Below are 20,156 nucleotides of genomic sequence, written 5' to 3'. Positions count from 1 at the left end.
TCAGCATCACCCGACTTAATTCGACTACATTCCATTATCCTCGTTTTGCTTTTGTTGATGTTCATCTTATATACTCCTCTCAAGGCATTGTCCATTCCATTCAACTGCTCTTCCAAGTCCCTTGCTGTCTCTGACAGAATGACAATGTCATCGGCGAACCTCAAAGTTTTTATTTCTTCTCCATGGACTTTAATACCTACTCCGAAATTTTCTTTTGTTTCCTTTATTGCTTGCTCAATAAACAGATTGAATAACATCGGGGAGAGGCTACATCCCTGTCTTACTCCCTTCCCAACCACTGCTTCCCTTTCATGCCCCTCGACTGTTATAACTGCCATCTGGTTTCTGTACAAATTGTAAATAGCCTTTCGCTCCCTGTATTTTACCCCTGCCACCTTTAGAATTTGAAAGAGAGTATTCCAGTCAACATTGTCAAAATCTTTCTCTAAGTCTACAAATGCTAGAAACGTAGGTTTTTGCCTTTCCTTAATCTTTCTTCTAAGAAAGTTAATTTACCTTTTTGTATTTTATAACGGCGGCTATCCAACCAGAGGAAACTGGAGGCGTTTTTTAAATATCTAAAGTAAAAAGTAAGCGGGCACTAGTGACATTTAAAAGAAGCTGGCGTCATGAGACAGAATATCTATGCAGTTGAATGGGGGCATGGTTTCAGACCACTTTGGAAGTACCAAGAAAAGGAGAAGAATACGTAGCATAATCATAATCTGAGGGTAGATAGGGCTTAGAGGTATGGTTGACAGGTGTTGGGTGAAGAAAATAAGTTAATACTAGGTGTTGAGTGGAAAGAACTTGTTGGGGAGGAGTGGATGGAATGCTATTCTGTCATAGGGATAGTGCATGATAGGAAATGGTATTAACCCAACTCCCGCATGCAGACTAGTCACACCTCACACCATATTTTTAACATAAATATAAATGTTAAGGATGTCATATATAGCCAATATGATAACCCATATTTCTTCTTTTCATTCTTATCACAATAACTGAAGTAATTGTATATGCACTCATAATGTGTTTATTCAAAGAGTTTACTTTTCGGATAGTTGTTTTACTCATGAGAGACTTATATAGATCATTGTAAAACATTGGCACTGAAACATACTACGAGGACTGTGCTGTTAAACTCACTATTGATGCATACCGTGGGGGATCGCAAGGCAACACCCTGTGGCTGGAGACAATGACCATGAGGCACCTTGAAGAAGAATGCCTGCGGCAGTTAATCCAGAAACTGCCGAGTGGAGGGCCAATCGTCAGCGCCGAATGGGACAACTGGGGGTCTGCCTGCCGCTTTGACGACCCAACGAAAGTGGAGACTGAGGGGGAGCTGCACCACACACTGTGACTGACGTAAACCTGCCTGCCCCGGGTGAGTGTGAATGGAGGTAGCCCACTGGACAAGAGTGGCCCACAATTGATGCCACGTCACTTCATTGACAGGGTGGCGGATGGGTCTGCCGCCAAGTAAATGACGGCCAAAAGAATCCACCCTCAGAGTCGTTGCGAATTGGAGCCCCAGACTGGACGCTCATCCCTGACGTCACACCATACCTTCAAAGGAAGAAGACGACCTGCGCCACAAGGTTCAGAGGGATTCCCCAGGTGGACACACCCCCTCGACAGACAGTGTGCATTATCAGGTGGCCATGATCAACATGAATTGCTCTTACATGTACTATGACACAGACAGGCACTGGCGATGGTGGAGACATGACAGGTTATCATTGGCACAGTGGAAGAGATCCTCACTTAATGATAGGTTGCACACCAAACGCAATGCTGTCTCACCATATGTCCAAGAGAAGACTGCACTCTTTTAAGTACTGGATTGAGAGATGATACTGAGGCACTGACATAACTACCTGAATTGGAGATGTTGGGTGATATGCAACCATACCAGTGTCTCATTCGCTCCCACCAGATGTCATGTCTATCACACCCAACAGCATGCCAGAATGACAATTGCTGCCAGGCGCCTAGCTGCCTTACTGATGCTGCCATAAACCAGATGGTAGGCCAGAGCCAGAAATTTTATGACTGAGCAAAAATAATGCTGCAGAGCGTTTTTAATCATGTAGTAATTTTCTGCTGAAGGCAGTGGTGTAGCAGAGATCCTTGGGTCCACATTAATCATGCAACACTCAGCAGGCACTGCAGGCACTGCAGTTTTGGGGGAGTTAGTGACCTCTGAACAAGATCAAGACAGAATGTCATCTTTATGTGCAGTCTTGATTGGCAAAGTTGGCCCCAATACTCATATCATCATTATGAGATCTCAATACTATTTGATGATTTCCCCTGTGCAGGACCCATTATGGTATTTTGAAGTGAGACACTAAACACGAGGAAATCAGCCATGGTGGAGGGCCACTCTCACTGTTCTCCATTTCTTCATATTCAAGGCTACTCTTCAATGTTGATTTTATCCCTAAGACATCGCTTCTGTGAGATGACACAAAATTATCAGTATGAGCAGACACTGATAGGAGCATGTACGTTGTTAATGTATGCAGGATCTTTATGGTGGCTCTCCTTCGAATAGTATTTTCTGGAATTCAGAACAAGCAGGCAGTTTGATCATTTAACAGTAAATCTTGAAATGGAAGTCTGGGCCTTGGAAGCTACACGCAGCTATTAGGGAAAGAAACATCTCGAAGTATTTACTAAGGAGACAATGCTGGTCCCAATAATTTTTCGCATCGGTGTGCAGACACAGCGTTTGGCTGAAGAGGCGAAACGAAACTGCCTACGTGGACCTACGTGTTGGGCGCCTCTAGCCACAGTAGAGGGAGGGGCGTGAGAGAAATACAGTTCGCCTGGCCAATGCATTTCGACATCGCCATAAACGCTCTTTGTGAACAGGAATTTCGGTCGCAGATTGCGTAAGATCTTAGGGGGGTTACATTATCCGCCTTTGTAGGCGTAACATGCTGTTGCATCCTTGAGCCCCCCGTTCTAGATGTACCCTAGATGGTTCTCAGCTACGCTAGAGATCAGTTTGCAACAAAAAGAATTTATTTATGAAAATATACAGTACAGTCACCAACAAACTTTACATATTCACATACACCTTTACCTTTTATCCAAATGAATACGGACTCATTAACAGATATTTTCCTCCTATTGCGAGTATACAACGATAAAGCTGACGTAGACATATATGCTGATTTACCAAAGTCTTTATTAGCTAGGTGCGAAATGAAATGATGTCTCTGTCAACAAAACTTTCAAGTCCTGGAACATTTGGTACTCCAGTTCCTCCACGTACAATGGCTACAGTAAACCATCCATTACCATGACCAAATGAATCATTAATATCTAAACTAAAATAAAGACGACAACCACAGAACACAGAAGGTCCGTCCAGCAAGGCTTGAGCAGCAATAGACTTGACTGGTATACGGTTCTTCTTGTCTCCATGGACCTGACGCTATCGAGGGAGCCATCAGGTGGTGTCGTCCCTCTGCCTGCAGGAATTTTTGGAAAGCCTCAAGTCTCCAAAACAATTTTAGAAGGAAAGCACAATTTATGATGGCTCTGAAATTATGTCTATTGGGACACAAAAGCCACTTCTCTTAGATTAGCGAAGATCCCAGTTGGACATACTGTAAAATTCAGGCCACCCAGATAATGATCTTTGTGATAAATGTGTCGTTCGTTTTAGAGCTGTAAGGAAACTCAAAACACGCTGCCCAAAGTGGTCATGCGAAAAAACAAGTCCGACCACAACACCTTCCCGTCTGTCGGCAGGAATTTGCGAGTCATTGATTGGTTTCTTCTCCTGAAATGAGAAGAATATTGTTAACTTTGATTAGGTTAGGCCGACGGTAGTGCAGATGATTTACAGGGGATACATGGAGCTCTTGTGATTGGCACAAAAACCTTGTGGGGGCTGCTGTAGGAGTGATTTTGTGGATTTTACCAAGGTTTGACGGATAGCGAGCAGAGGAGGAACTTGGTTTTCCAATTCAGACTCTGGTCTGGCGTGGTCCTCTGATTCAGACCCCCATCTGGAGATGAATCTGGTCTCGACTTTTGTTATAAGGGGGTCGCAACTGTGACACTTGTCCTGTGCGTGACTTCGCACTAGCAGTGGTCTTGACTGGATAGCTTGTGGCGAGGACTTAGCTGTACAGACAGTTGGCAGCTGAGTCATCTCCAACAGCTTGCTGCGCCGAGGGCAATCTTGTTCGTGACAGATCTGTCACCCTGACGTTTGATCCCCCTGTGCGCACTGCCGTATAAGTGAATCAGATTGGTCTACGGTATAACAGGCGAATGTGAGTATTACTCGCCGTGATTTCAGGGCCCCATTATAGAGTAATTGCAATCCGCCTTATAGATCGACAGCTGGACTTTGCATATTTTGTGCCCGCAATAGCGAACTGGAGGCGCCGCACATTGCTGCTGCCGGCCGGAGTGGCCGTGCGGTTCTAGGCGCTACAGTCTGGAGCCGAGCGACCGCTACGGTCACAAGTTCGAATCCTGCCTCGAGCATGGATGTGTGTGATGTCCTTCGTTTAGTTGGGTTTAATTAGTTCTAAGTTCTAGGCGACTGATGACCTCAGAAGTTAAGTCGCATAGTGCTCAGAGCCATTTGAACCATTTTGAACATCGCTGCTCTGCAGACGACTGAACCACGAACGTCACTTGACACAGCGCTACACACTGAGAAAAGGCTACAGTATTGCTACTCCAGATCGTTGAGGCAAACAGAATGCCAGTCTCGCCACTTGCTTTCAGCTGCAGTGTGTGTAGAACATATCCATCAAAGCCTATTCAGTTTAGATAATTTCAAACTGCGTTATCCATGACTAGTTTAATCAGAGAAACCAGAGAAACCTTAGGCTTTGCCAACCGGCCGCCACCCAGTGGAGTGTTAACTATTTGTTGCGTCTATTTGTGTTGCCAACAGCGATGTTTTATTTGGGATCACGCTAACTTGTATTCTTTGTCCTATTATTTTAATCAGTAAACTTGTGCTTTCATAAATAATCAGTCCCGTGTTGATATATTAATCACCCATCAACAATTGACTAAAATAATGACAGGGCCACAATTTCAGTAACATTATTTCAGCACTCAGTCTCATATAGATTTTGATAAATGTTATAACCGCAAATGCTGGCTAACAACCACAAACACAGTCAAAAGGGGAAGCAAGCTTAGCAGACACATCGTCCAGGTAGTCAAGTGGAATGTTTGCTAAAGCAGAAGTGATTGATGTCAGGTCGTAATCTCACAGTCGCCTGTAACCTTTCAAAATATACGGAAAGTCCATTGTACTCTTGCATGTTCTACACGCTGTCTCCTTTGCAGATGAACGACAGTTTCCTAAAATTGTCCCAATAAACCGAAATTATCCTTCCCTACTACAATCCTCAGATACTCATTCCATTTCATATCGCTTTCCAAAGTTACGCCCGGGTATTTAACCGAAGTGACCGTGTCAAGCAGCAGACTGCTTGTGCTGTACTCGAATGTTGTTTTTTCTACTCATCTGCATTAACTTACATTTTCTACATTTAAAGCAAGCTTCCATTCTTACCACCGTGTAGAAATTCTAAATCATCTTGTATCTCCTACAGTCAGTCAATGATGCTTTCCCGTACACCACAGCACCATTATCAAACAGCTGCAGATACCTGCCGACCATGTCCGTCAGATTATTTCTCTGTGTAGAGAATAACATCGGTCCTATCACATTTCCCTGGAGCACTCCAAACGACGATCAACACTCGACATCTAGGACAACACACTGATTTCTATCACTTAAGAAGTCTACGAGCCACTCACGTATCTAGGAACCTATCCTGTATTCCCGTACCTTCGTTAACACTCCGCAGTGAGGCACTTCGTCAAACGATTTTAGAAAATCTAGGCATAAGCAATCTGGCTAATGGCTCTTCATCGACGTTTCGCGAATGCGAGTGCAACCCATCCGTCCCAGTCTGTCTCGTCCCAGTTCACACAGTGTTGCAGCGTCTCCATCAGGGTACGGTGTGTACGTTCTAGCGCTCCATTGGACTGCGGATGTTACACTGTCGTTTGTATTTTCTCTATTCTCAGTAATTTGCAGACTCGTTTCATGGTATAGCCTATGAAATTGCTCCCATGCCGGGGTCCCAAATTTTAGAATAATGCTTTCGACCAGTTTTCGTGCAAGCATGTCCACGTCTTGTCGAGCTATTGGTTCGGCTATTACAAACTTTGTGAGAGAGTCTTGAAAAGTCAAAGTATATCTGTGCCCGGACTGGGTAATGGGTAATGGACCTAAGATGTCAATATCACAGCGCTCAAATATAAATGGAGTTAGCTCTAGTGGTTGCTTAATCTTAGCTTGCGTGATCTTGTTCTTTTGGAAACTTTTGCATGTCCTTATCAACTGCTCTATGTCAGCTTTCATACCTAGCCATGTATAGTACTGTTTTATTCATTCATACGTCCTTCCCATCCTTTGATGGCCTCATATGGGAGATATGTGAATCTTTTTTAGAATTGCCAGTTTATTCTCTGCACTCAGAACATCATCTTTCTTTATCTGGGATGTGTTACTGCCTCCACTAATCTCGGTCGCGTCAGCTGTCTCTTTGGGGTCTGCTATCTCAGCTGTCGCCTCCGTCTCCGTTATCTCGTCGCTACGCGAGTCCTTGACTGCGGCCTAGGTTGCTGCGTCGCTTCGCTTATCTGTGTGCCTGTCAGTCTCGCTTGTGCCCCTCTTTGTAACCTGCTGTGTTTGTTTGTCGCCGTCTTGCACACGGCGAATGCATGATAGCGCGTCGGCCACGCGATTTTGCTTTGCTTCTTCATATATGATTTGGTAATCGTATTCTTCCAGTTTTAATCAAAACTTCATTAATCTCGACGATGGATCCGTAATGCTATTTAACCATATCAGTGGTTTATGGTCCGTGAGTATCTTGAACTTCCTGCCAAAGAGATAGAGTCGGAAGTACTTAACTGCTCATACCATGCCAAGAAACTCTCGCCCTATTGTGCTCTAATTCAACTCTGCCTTGTTGAGAGTACGTGATATGAATGCAATTGGTAAATCCTTTCCCATCGGACCTTGACTCAAATATGCCCCTAATCCGTACTTACTGGCGTCAGTCGTTAATAAAAACTCTTTAGTGAAGTCTGGATACTGTAGTATCGGCGGGTTGGTTAACTTCCCTTTCATTTTTTGAAACGCCTCTTCCTGCGCTTCCGCCCAAACAAACGGAACTCCTGTCTTTAATAGTTAATATAGGGGTTTTGCAATTTCGCTAAAGTTGCTCAAAAATCTCCGGTAGTATCCGTTCAAGCCCAGATAAGCTTTTAAGTCAGCGGTTGTCCTTGGTCGCAGATACTTTTCTACTGCTGCTACTTTAGTGGGATCGGGTTTCAGACCTTCCGCTGTCAAAGCGTGTTCCAAGAACGTAACTTCCGTCCTTAGGAATTCATATTTGTCGACTTGCAATTTTAGGTTGGCTTTTCGTAAGCGATCAAATACTTCCTCAAGTCGCGCATTATGGTCCTCAAGTGACGCACGCGCGACGACAATGTCGGCTAGGTAAATGAACACTTTATTTCCCTGTACAGCCGTCAGTACGGGATTCATTAACCGTCGAAATGTGGATGGAGCCGTCTTCAGGCCCGTTGGCATCCTATTGCATTCATAATGGCCTGCAGGTGTGCTAAATTCCTATTTTTTCTCGATCCCGTTCGTCTATCAGGACTTGATAATACCCTTTCGCGAGATCTAGGATTGAGAAATACTTTGCCTTCCCTAGGCTAGCCAGTATTTCATGTATTCTGGGCAGTGGGAAGATCATATTCAACGACATATCATTTAATTTCCGATAATCGACAACCATTCTCCATTTTTGTGTGCCGCTGGCATCAAGCTTCTTCGGTAGTAATAACAGAGGGAAGTTAAATGGACTGGTACACTGGTACTCGGCGATATTATGCCGTCATCCAGCATGCCATCTGTTTCCTCCCTGTTGTGCTTGGGAAATTCGGCAAGGCCTCTGATTTACGACTGTCCACTCTGCTTCAGGTATTAATGGAATCTGGTGCTTCACCACAGTGGTGTACGTGAGCACGTCTCCCGGTAAATGAAAGACATCATTGTACGCCAAACACAACTCCTGTATGGCTTCTTGCTCTTCTTGTCTAAGTGCTCTATACACATGTTTTCTTTCAACAAGCTCTGCCGCGGTTTTCTCCCGTCTTTCTTTTCCTGCGGTACACGTCGGATTTTACAACTGCTTGGTGGCGGTATTCGTTCCGCGAATACCTCCGGCGCAATAAAACGGACCTTTTGTTCCCTGGTGTTCATCACACTTATTATGCACATCCCATCCTGGATACTCACCATGGCTTCTGGCATACAGACCCCTGGTCTAATCTCTTGTTTCGGAATTATCGCTTCATTCCCTAGTTTTCGTGTCACGCGAATTTTTATAAATTTTTCTTCTCGCGGCCCGATTCGTATTTCTTCCGGATCGTCCGGGGCTGGAGACATGTCACTCCTACTCGTTCTGACCTTACATCGATTCTTCGATCTTCCGGGTGGCCATTTATTTCGCTTAGTTTCATTTTCCTTTGGTTTCCTACAACCCTCTCGGGATGGCGCAGGCGGCGACCGGCTTACGCGCCCCGCCGTGTATTTGTCTTGACCGATACCCTCGTTATATACGCGGTATGGGCCTCTATCGTCCGGTTGCGTTGCGGCGACTGTTTCTGTGTGCGCGGCGACCTTGGCCGGTATGTTTCCAAACCTCGTTACAGCTGCGTAACTTGCTCGTAGCGTCTTCGCGGTTTCTATAATCTTGTACAGTTAATCTATTGCTGCTTGCTTCTTCTCATTCTTCCCGTAACTCTATCCATTCGCCTCGTCCCTGCATTCTTCTATGGCCATAATCCAACACGACTTTATTTTTGTCCAGGAAATCCCGCCCCAGTAACCCATCAAATGGCAAATCAATACTCTCATTAACTACTTGGAAGTGCGTGACCCAGTTGTGTCCCTCATCGTTGCTTAAACGTGTTGCCACAGGACCCTCTGTCCTGACATCTTCGTTTACGATAGTTTTTATCATTACCGCCCTTCTAGGATCCCACCTCACGTTTTCCTTCAGAACCTTGGACTGCATAAGCTTAATATGGGCACCACTATCTATCAATAACTTTGTTTCAGAGCCTTTCGCATACTTGTTCTGTATGCATATGTAATCATTTTTTCCCGTGCAGTCAGCAGCTCTTATGATTCCTGACGCAGCGTAATGGAACTGCGGCATTACGCCCGATGCTCGTTTCCCTGCACATTTTTCCTACGTATGTTAGCCAACTTACTTTGGCGACAGTCACGAGCATAGTGTCCTGTTCGGTGACACGTGAAGCATGTCACTGGCTTGGCTTTAGGACACGGGGATGAGTGTCCCGTCATATTACATGCCGTACATAGCACTGGTGGGGAACACTGTGCCAGCGATCCAGTCCCTTTGAAGTCAAGAACATCGATTCCTTTTATGGGCAGCTGACTACGTTCTGTCTTTTGGGGAACCTCCTTCACAGTATCTGTCTTGCGGACAGTATACTTTTTCCTGCACTCACGCAGTACTTGCCTCTCTATCCTGCAGTTAAAAAATTTCGCAGAACTTCTTTTCTCTGGCCGAGCTACAGTTGCTACGCGGCGCTTATCTCTTTCCGAGTTCATTGCATACTCCTCGGTAGCTGCTAAATCAATAGCTTCGGACAGGACGATACGTTCACCTTGAGCCCGCCTTACTGTCTTTAGCCGCTCATCATACAACCCTTGTATAAACACGGCCCGTCCTAACTTCCCTATCAACGCATTGCATCCCATAATTTCTTCGTCCTCCATGGCCCTCTTCATTGTTTCTCGAAAATGGAATTGCATGGAGTCCACGCGAGAGCCCCATTGAGCAACACTCTCCCCTTTTTCTTGCCTACTATTGAACATGGTGAGGGCATAGTAGTCAATAGTGCGTTTACTTTCGTAATTTTCTAACAAAATTGCCTCCACGACAGACGAATTTTTTGTGTGATCTGTAATAGCTTACTGTGGGCGGAGCCCGTTATTTGGCCAATAATAAACTTTAAAAATACTTGCTTGTAACTTGGATCTACTAGGTCGTAAGCGTTGTCACAATTATCGATGACTTCGCACAGTTTTTCCCTGTCCCCCTCAAATTTATGAGGCACTAAGTTGGTGGCCTAACTATAACTTACAAGGAGACGGCACGATCGTGGGGTCGGGGATTTGTCCGAAATTTTGTGTGGTGAAAGAGGACCCCTAACACCTCAAGTGGTTAAAATATTAGGACGCACTACCCGGAAAATCCCGGAAAAAATCGATCCAAAGTTTCTTATTTGCCTTATGAGTATACAATGTTACTCTATTGCCAAGCTGCCGTCCGGCGTAGATGGTTAGGGCTCGGACCCTTACGCCGGATGTCTCGGGTTCAATTCCTCCTCTGACACTTTTTTTTCTTCTTTTTCATTTTCTTTTGTTATTCCACCAATTATTCAGAAAGTTTCCCAAACCTACATTATTTTAAAAACATTATTTTAGCTCAAGAACGTAAAGTATTTCATTCGCTGAAAACTATACGTGCTGGTTGTTCTATTTTGTTTTATAGGGTTTCAAGGTTTAAAGGGGCTTTGTAAGGGTCCCCTCGAGATTATAACGGTCATCTACGCATAGGACTGTGCGCGTGTCGTGAGAAGTAAATGGCAGTTTGTTTTTCGATTTTGTCGTGAACAGACGTGCCTGATTTAAATTTCAACGTGTTATTCCGATCCGAGGTTAAACATGTCGACTGAAGAAGTTGCTGGCTCGTCTGGAATGTTGTTGTTGTCGTTGTTCTTGTCGTGGTCTTCAGTCCTGAGACTGGTTTGATGCAGCTCTCCATGCTACCCTATACTGTGCAAGCTTCTTCATCTCACAGTACTTACTGCAACCCACATCCTTCTGAATCTGCTTAGTGTATTCATCTCTTGGTCCCCCTCTAATATTTTTACCCACCACGCTACCCTCCAATACTAGATTGGTGATCCCTTGATGCCTCAGAACATGTCCTACCAACCGATTCCTTCGTCTAGTCAAGTTGTGCCACAAGCTCCTTTTCTCCCAAATTCTATTCAATACCTCCTCATTAGTTATGTGATCTACCCATCTAATCTTCAGCATTCTTCTGTAGCACCACATTTCGAAAGCTTCTATTCTCTTCTTGTCCAAACTATTTATCGTCCACGTTTCATTTCCATACAAGGCTACACTCCATACAAATACTTTCGGAAACGACTTCCTAACACTTAAATCTATACTCGATGTTAACAAATTTCTCTTCTTCAGAAACGCTTTCCTTGCCATTTCCAGTCTACATTTTATATCCTCTCTACTTCAACGATCATCAGTTACTTTGCTCCCCAAATAGCAAAACTCCTTTACTACTTTAAGTGTCTCATTTCTTTATCTAATTCCCTCAGCATCTCCCGACTTAATCCGACTACATTCTATTATCCTCGTTTTGCTTTTGTTGATGTTCATCTTATATACTCCTTTCAAGACACTGTCTATTCCGTTCAACTGCTCTTCCAAGTACTTTGCTGTCTCTGACAGAATTACAATATCATCGGCGAACCTCAAAGTTTTTATTTCTTCTCAATGGATTTTAATACCTTCTCCGAATTTTTCTTTTGTTTCCTTTACTGCTTGCTCAATATACAGATTGAATAACATCGGGGAGAGGCTACAATCCTGTCTCACTCCCTTCCCAACCACTGCTTTTCTTTCATGTCCCTCGACTCTTATAACTGCCATCTGGTTTCTGTACAAATTGTAAATAGCCTTTCGCTCCCTGTATTTTACCCCTGCCACCTTCAGAATTTGAAAGAGAGTATTCCAGTCAACATTGTCAAAAGCTTTCTCTAACCCTACAAATGCTATAAACGTAGGTTTGCCTTTCCTTATTCTTTCTTCTAAGATAAGTCGTAAGGTCAGTATTGCCTCACGCGTTCCAGTATTTCTACGGAATCCAAACTGATCTTCCCCGAGGTCGGCTTCGACTAGTTTTTCCATTCGTCTGTAAAGAATTCGTGTTAGATTTTGCAGCTGTGGCTTATTAAACTGATAGTTCGGTAATTTTCACATCTGTCAACACCTGCTTTCTTTGGGATTGGAATTATTATATTCTTCTTGAATTCTGATGGTTCTTCGCCTGTTTCATACATCTTGCTCACCAGATGGTAGAGTTTTGTCAGGACTGGCTCTCCCAAGGCCGTCAGTAGTTCCAATGTCCTCAAGTACATCGCCCTTGTATAGACCCTCTATATACTCCTTCCACGTTTCTGATTACCCTTCTTTGCTTAGAACTGGGTTTCCATCTTAGCTCTTGATGTTCATACAAGTGGTTCTGTTATCTCCAAAGGTCTCTTTAATTTTCCTGTAGGCAGTATCTATCTTACCCCTCGTGAGATAAGCCTCTACATCCTTACATTTGTCCTCTAGCCATCCCTGCTTAGCCATTTTGCACTTCCTGTCGATTTCATTTTTGAGACGTTTGTATTCCTTTTTGCCTGCTTCATTTATTGCATTTTTTATATTTTCTCCTTTCATAAATGAAATTCAATATTTCTTCTGTTACCCAAGGATTTCTACTAGCCCTCGTCTTTTTACCTACTTGATCCTCTGCTGCCTTCACTACTTCATCCCTCAAAGCTACCCGTTCGTCTTCTACTGTATTTCTTTCCCCCACTCCTGCCAATTGTTCCCTTATGCTCTCCCCGAAACTCTGTACAACCTCTGATTCTGTCAGTTTATCCAGGTCCCATCTCCTTAAATTCCCACCTTTTTGCAGTTTCTTCAATTTTAATCTACAGGTCATAACCAGTAGATTGTGGTCAGAGTCTACATCTGGCCCTGGAAATGTCTTACAATTTAAAACCTGGTTCCTAAATCTCTGCCTTACCATTATATAATCTATATGATACCTTTTAGTATCTCCAGGGTTCTTCCATGTATACAGCCTTCTTTTATGATTCTTGAACCAAGTGTTAGCTATGATTAAGTTGTGATGTGTGCAAAATTTTACCATACTGCTTCCTCTTTCATTTATTAGCCCCAATCCATATTCACCTACTACGATTCCTTCTCTCCCTTTTCCTGCTACCGAATTCCAGTCACCCATGACTATTAAATTTTCGTCACCCTTCACTATCTGCATAATTTCTTTTATTTCATCATACATTTCTTCAATTTCTTCGTCATCTGCAGAGCTAGTTGGCATATAAACTTGTACTACTGTAGTAGGTGTTTGCTTCGTATCTATCTTGGTCACAATAATGCATTGACCATGCTGTTTGTAGTAGCTTACCCTCATTCCTATTTTCCTTCATTATTAAACCTACTCCTGTATTACCCCTATTTGATTTTGTGTTTATAACCCTGTAGTCACCCGACCAGAAGTCTAGTTCCTCCTGCCACCGAACTTCACTAATTCCCACTATATCTAACTTTAACATATCCATTTCCCTTTTTAAAGTTTCTAAACTACCTGCCCAATTAAGTGATCTGACATTCCACGCTCCGGTCCGTAGAACGCCAGGTTTCTTTCTCCTGATGACGACATCCTCTTGAGTAGTCCCTGCCCGAAATTCCGAATAGGGGACTATTTTACCTCCAGAATATTTTACCCAAGATGACGCCACCGTCATTAACCATACAGTAAAGCTCCATGCCCTCGGGAAAAATAACGGTTGTAGTTTCCCCTTGCTTTCAATCGTTCGCAGTTCCAGCACAGCAAGGCCGTTTTGGTTATTGTTACAAGGCCAGATCAGTCAATCATCCAGACTGTTGCCCTTGCAACTACTGAAAAGGCTGCTGCCCCTCTTCAGGAACCACACGTTTGTCTGGCCTCTCAACAGATACCCCTCCGTTGTGGTTGCACCTACGTTACGGCTATCTGTATCGCCGAGGCACGCAAGCCTCCCCACCAACGGCAAGGTCCATGGTTAATGGGGGGAGGCGTCTGGAACAGGAGAAGAAATTCCTGAAGAATCCATTGACAGTGATCTATCAAAATTACAATTGAAGGACGCAGTGGTGTATTATGAAAAGCTGTTGGTGGAAAATAATTTAATTGCATCGACATCTTCGGAAGAAATCTCTCGCGATGCTATGTTCTTATTTATAATTATTATATGCATAAAAATTGAATGTTTCCCAATCGACTTTGTTCAAATGGCTCTGAGCACTATGGGACTTAACATCTATGGTCATCAGTCCCCTAGAACTTAGAACATTGTTCCATTTAAAAAGTCTATGTTTACACTAAAACACACTTTCTAAGTATTATTACAGTCTGTTGATTTGCTATGTGGCGTGTCGTAGCATCGGTGTTGCACAATTTCAGCAAGACTACAAGAAAACCAGTTACTTATTGTTAGCGTAACATGGGGTTTTACTTACTCACTCCTTTTCCCGGCTAATGATCGTTATTTTGTTAAAGAAATCTCCACCTAGGAACGTGTAGCAATGTTGTCTGTCAAGCAGTGTAAATGGCACTAAGTTCATGCACAAAGTGATCATATACAACCAGAAAACAAGCTAAATGCATTTTAAGTAATCTCAACTATACAATAGTAATGATTTTTAGCAATCTTCAGTGCTGTTGCATAATAGTCTCATCATTAGTTACATATCGTCTATCAAATTTACCACTACTCTTTTCTTTAAGCGAAATGAACAGTTTTGTCACACAATACCACACGCACACAACACTAATTATTGTTTCTTGTCGCCCACATGTCGTGGTCGTGCGGTAGCGTTCTCGCTTCCCGCGCCCGGGTTCCCGGGTTCGATTCCCGGCCGGGTCAGGGATTTTGTCTGCCTCGTGATGGCTGGGTGTTGTGTGATATCCTTAGGTTAGTTAGGTTTAAGTAGTTCTAAGTTCTAGGGGACTGATGACCATATATGTTAAGTCCCATAGTGCTCAGAGCCATTGTTTCCTGTCAAAATACTTCATAAAATTTGTTACGAAATAACCATGCTTCATACATCAGCAGAGAACAATTTTTATTACGTAAGATGCTGTTTGCATAGACATAAGTTCACTATATTTGAAGATTATTCACAATCTAAGTGGAATTTATTACCTCCGAGTGTGTTCTGGATCACAAATACTCAATTGTTATCGCAATAATGACCGTCAAGATTTATGTCTGTATAAAAATTCAATTTAAAACTGCCGCTGCAATATTTCACTAAGATGGCGTCTAACATAAAACAGTCACTTATCCATTCTCCTTCAGGCACTGTTTTATTACCAACAAACAATATATATATCAAATCTTCTTATGTACTTTTACTATATGAGTTAACATTTAAAAGTATTTCTCAATGTTAATCGCTCAATATTCAGCATTTACCAATGACCCGCGCTGCAGATCAATGGCGTTAATGACTGCACTCCATTGTAGCTGATCAGAAAGCTTAACATTTATATACGACGAAAATCATAGTGAAATAAAAGTCGAAACAAAGTGGATTCGTTTCAGTGCCACAGAAACTCTATTTTCCAGATATTACTTAACAATATAATACAGTTTGTTACAGACCTCTGTGTTACGAGACATCAAGCACATCCGATAAGTACAACAGTTCGAACAAGAAGAAGGATTATTCTAGAAGAATCATAGATAACAAAAGATTGAAATCTTCATTATCTTTTTCCATGAGTATTGTCTGAGATATAATTTCTTACAGAATATTACATTATCATTGACAATAATTATTTATTATTTTGTTGTCGATGAAGTCCTTTTTATAAATATCACGAGAATGTTCATTGGCACTACACACACAACTCTGTCGCGAGTATGATTCTGAATAAAATGCAGGCGTGGATATTACAGCTAACAACACGAGCCAGTGACTAGCAATCCATTGTGTGAAAACCGGCCATCAATAGCACTTTCCATTTCCGCAATATTTGCTGTGCAAGTTTTAGATGAGTCACTCTGTATATTAAATAAATAATTTTACTGCTTGCAGGTTAACTACAATCAAACTATGGCAGCTGTATGGTGAAAAAATGTGGCTTTCTTATTCGTGCTTGTACTAGTAACATCTGCAGGAGTCATCGACTCCTGGGATGGAAACTTTTACAGATTTGTCGGGATATATGGCCTGAGGCATCGTTTAGTGCAAACGGAGTAAGATTATTTGTTGTTGTTGTTGTTATTGTGGTCTTCAGTCCTGAGATTGGTTTGATGCAGCTCTCCATGCTACTCTTTCCTGTGCAAGCTCCTTCATCCCCCAGTACCTACAGCAACCTACATCCTTCTGAATCTGTTAGGTGTATTCATCTCTTGGTCTCCCTCTAGGATTTTTACCCTCCACGCTGCCCTCCAGTACTAAATTGGTGAACCCTTGATGCCTCAGAATATGTCCTACCAACCGATCCCTTCTTCTTGTCAACTTGTGCCACAAATTTCTCTTCTCCCCAATTCTGTTCAATAGCTCTTCATTAGTTATGTGATCTACCCATATAATCTTTTTATTGTTCAGTATATATCTCTTAGCTGTGGCCTCAGTGACGGCAGGTTGCTGTATAGGCAATAGTGGAATCTGTTGTCATCAGTGGCAGACTCAAGGTTGTGGCGTCACCATAGGCCGGTGACTCGTGGTCTGGCGGGTTGCATACATGCCGATCCGCAGGCGCTTCCCATGTGGCAGATCTGCTGCGAATGAGCAGTGACCTCTTTGCGCGTTGATCGATTCACACGCCGCCTCTAGTCACTGTCCGCTTTATCCTATCAGATGGACCGCCCTGTCGGGTGCCATGATGTCTGATATAGTGATATGTATTGATTCTGGCCTGCCAGTTTGCTAGGCTCTCAGGTTCATACGATACCGAAGCATAATAGCAGCTAGTACCCCAAGCTGGAATGGTGTTGGTGGACCTGTGGACTACCCACCGGTGGCAGTTTCAGTACTGGACTCCGGTATTAGTTATCCATACTTACGGAACTTATATCATTACGCTAGGCAACGAGAGTATGACTGGCACTGTGTGACCATACTGAACCAATCTTACACAATATATTACAATACAAAAATCAGAGAATCGATTGTGTACGACATGGATACAATCAGTCCTACTGATCGACTGCCCAAAGGCTGGCTGGTCGGGGTATTTGTTGAAATGAGGAGAGGCCTTACTGTGCGTCGCCATTCATAATGACAAAAACGGTCCAGTTTATTACGAGTGGTCAACGATCTCTGTTTCTGCTTCGTTTACTTAAAGGGTTTTTTCAGTACGATCTGTGTCGTTGCGTCCAATCTAGTGCATCGTACTAGATTTCACAAGAGCAACGAAGGCAGTTCGGTGGCCTTTTGTCTTACATTTTACCGCTTAGCTCGTTGTCTCTATCACACAGAAGTGTTGATGTTGCTCGCATGTTGCGGTCAACTGTGTCGAAAAATTGTCGCCTTGCAGTCTTTACACCTCCCTGTACTAAACCAATGCTAGGCTATGCGGACTTATAAAATTTTACTCTCTCATTTCCATACTATCTTAGAGAGTTCTGAGCAAAGTATGTCCAAAGTAGGTCCAAAGAAAAGTTATTGGTTAGGCATTACTAATGGTAACGCGGCACAAAAATGGTACACACACATGAATAATTTGTCTGTATTCACAAACCGCCTTTACGATTCCAAAATTCCAGGTTAACTTTAATTAAACACTGTTTGCATGCTTCGTTATTTGTGGGAAATACTGAAGACATGAAGTCACCTCCTTATTGTCCTGAATGTTACCTACACCATATCAGTTAAATTTATTAAACCTCCAGTCAATTAAAATTTCGTCTAGAAAAGTTGGTGTGAAAATCTAATGCTACAATCATCGCTGCAGATTCAACTAGCACCACGATTCTTTTATCGATGTCAAATTGCGTAAAACTAAACGACAAAAGACATGCGAAATGAATCAAGACCACCGCGCAATATACTTTAGCTGTAAACGCAAGATTGCTAAAAAATGGTGTCCTGAGTTCTTAGCCAGCCATCGTCGATATCACTATCGGCCAGACGTCGTACCATTTAGGGTCTACATAGATCTTGGTACCGCCTCTGTACGCTCCTGGCATCTAGTGGTAGCCTTCTGCACCAACTGTATTTTCGGTGTGTTATCAGATGTAGCTTTTAATTGTTGTCTCTCGTGACTGTCGGAAGGCGTGCGCGAGAAGAAAGCATACAATTAAATAACGTCGTTGTAAACATCAGTTGGAAGCATGCTTACCACTAACGTAATTTTACCACAAGACATGGGAAGTACACTTACCACAAAATTAATATTTCCTTTGTTTGGACGCCGGAAACATACTTTCCACCAACATAGTTGTTATATTACATTCACTGGAACATATCTTAACATTGTAGAGACCCACAAGGTGCAGATAATTTTTGCTTTATTTTATATATTTCACTCGAGCAATGCGACTATCTTCAGAACTGTGGAAATACAATGTGTTGCACCACCATGCAATAAGATAAATTTAACATATTCAACTTACAACGTGATAACTTACATTACGTTGCCGAAGGCCACTCATTACAAATATCGGCCTGTGTTTGGCACTGCCGTCATATATAAGACGGAGTAAGTTGGTTGTTTGCAGTTAAGGCAAACACCCTGGTCAGGTGCAGTCTAAGACTGAACAGCAAGAGATACCATTTCTTGTTGAGCGAGTCGAAGCCCTATCGATATGCACTTTCGTTGAAGCTACCTCATGAAGCCTTGTGTAAAGCTAAGTAATACAAAAAAAACACTTATATCATTAAACTATGGCATATATCCGCCACTTTTTCAGGTGTTCACCTGCACAGGTGCAAAGATATACCAGATTATTAAAATAGTAATAAAAGGACACAGTAAAATTACTGATTAAAATTATAACTGTCACTTTTTCGGGCGTTAATATGCATCTCATTTATATAACAGACATTAAAACTGACCGATGTTAACGTCAGCTCTGCTGACGTCATAAGGATGGTACAGAGTTGCCACTTTTACGGGTATGAACGCATTTACAAGATTCATAACTGGTGATAAATACATTTTAAATTAACATGAAAAAGAAATTAAAATTGTCTTTTCAGACGCTTACTTATGTATGTCGCACTTGTAATGCCTCATGAAAATCATTAAAACCACCTACAACTAAATGCATATGATTGCAGGAGCCGAACACAGCAAGATTATTCGTCTAAAGATTAGAGTTTATGGAAAAACAATTTAAAAAACGGTATATGAAATTTTCATATTTAGGTAAGACGGCAAATATTCTACTCAGATTGGCAGTGATAACATGACAGGGCTGGCACGAAGATACACATCTAAAATTAACCACTATTTAAACATGACATGGCAAAAAGCAAACCAAAAGTGTAAGTGACGTTTTAACAGGCGGTAAGGTAGCAAGCACCAAAACAAGCAGTCATGTCGTCACTAAAAGCCTTGCAACCGTCATACTCTTCAATTATTATGTTTATAATATGATGCCGGTTACATTTATTTGCATAGTTTGTTCCTATTACGGCTCAGTGTGGGACAATTATTATGATAGTCTTAGACCTCAACGTGTAAACATGAAGGGCATGCGACACACAAAACGCTTTTCTATCATTTGCAAGTGAACTGCAAGCGCCAAGAACATTCATGAAGCAGAGTATTAAGCGTATTATTTCCACTGGATGTAACTAAGGCAGTAGTCTATGGAAATAAAGTCACAATTTAAACCGAGGCTTCCTATAACCACTTTTGTTAGTCACATGACACGGTGACGCACCGAGGAACCATCAGTTACTGTAAAAGGCATCGTGTACTGTAAATTGTTGACATATCTTGTATATATGCTTCCGGATGTAGACAAATCTCAGATAAAGATTCTAAAAAACGTACAAGTTTGAGAATAAAACGGCAGCTGTTACAAGCTTTTTACTATTTTATTACTGGCAACGTACGTTCCTGCAGACATTGCATGACCGTTTCAAGCGCGGCCAACCACGGGTTTAGTTAATTACTAGGTCGCAAGCACCTGTCTACAGTACGTTACCTAAG

The sequence above is a fragment of the Schistocerca gregaria genome, chromosome 1 (genome assembly GCF_023897955.1).
Source record: "Schistocerca gregaria isolate iqSchGreg1 chromosome 1, iqSchGreg1.2, whole genome shotgun sequence".
Lineage (NCBI taxonomy): Eukaryota > Metazoa > Arthropoda > Insecta > Orthoptera > Acrididae > Schistocerca > Schistocerca gregaria.
Note: the sequence above shows the minus strand (reverse complement) of the source record.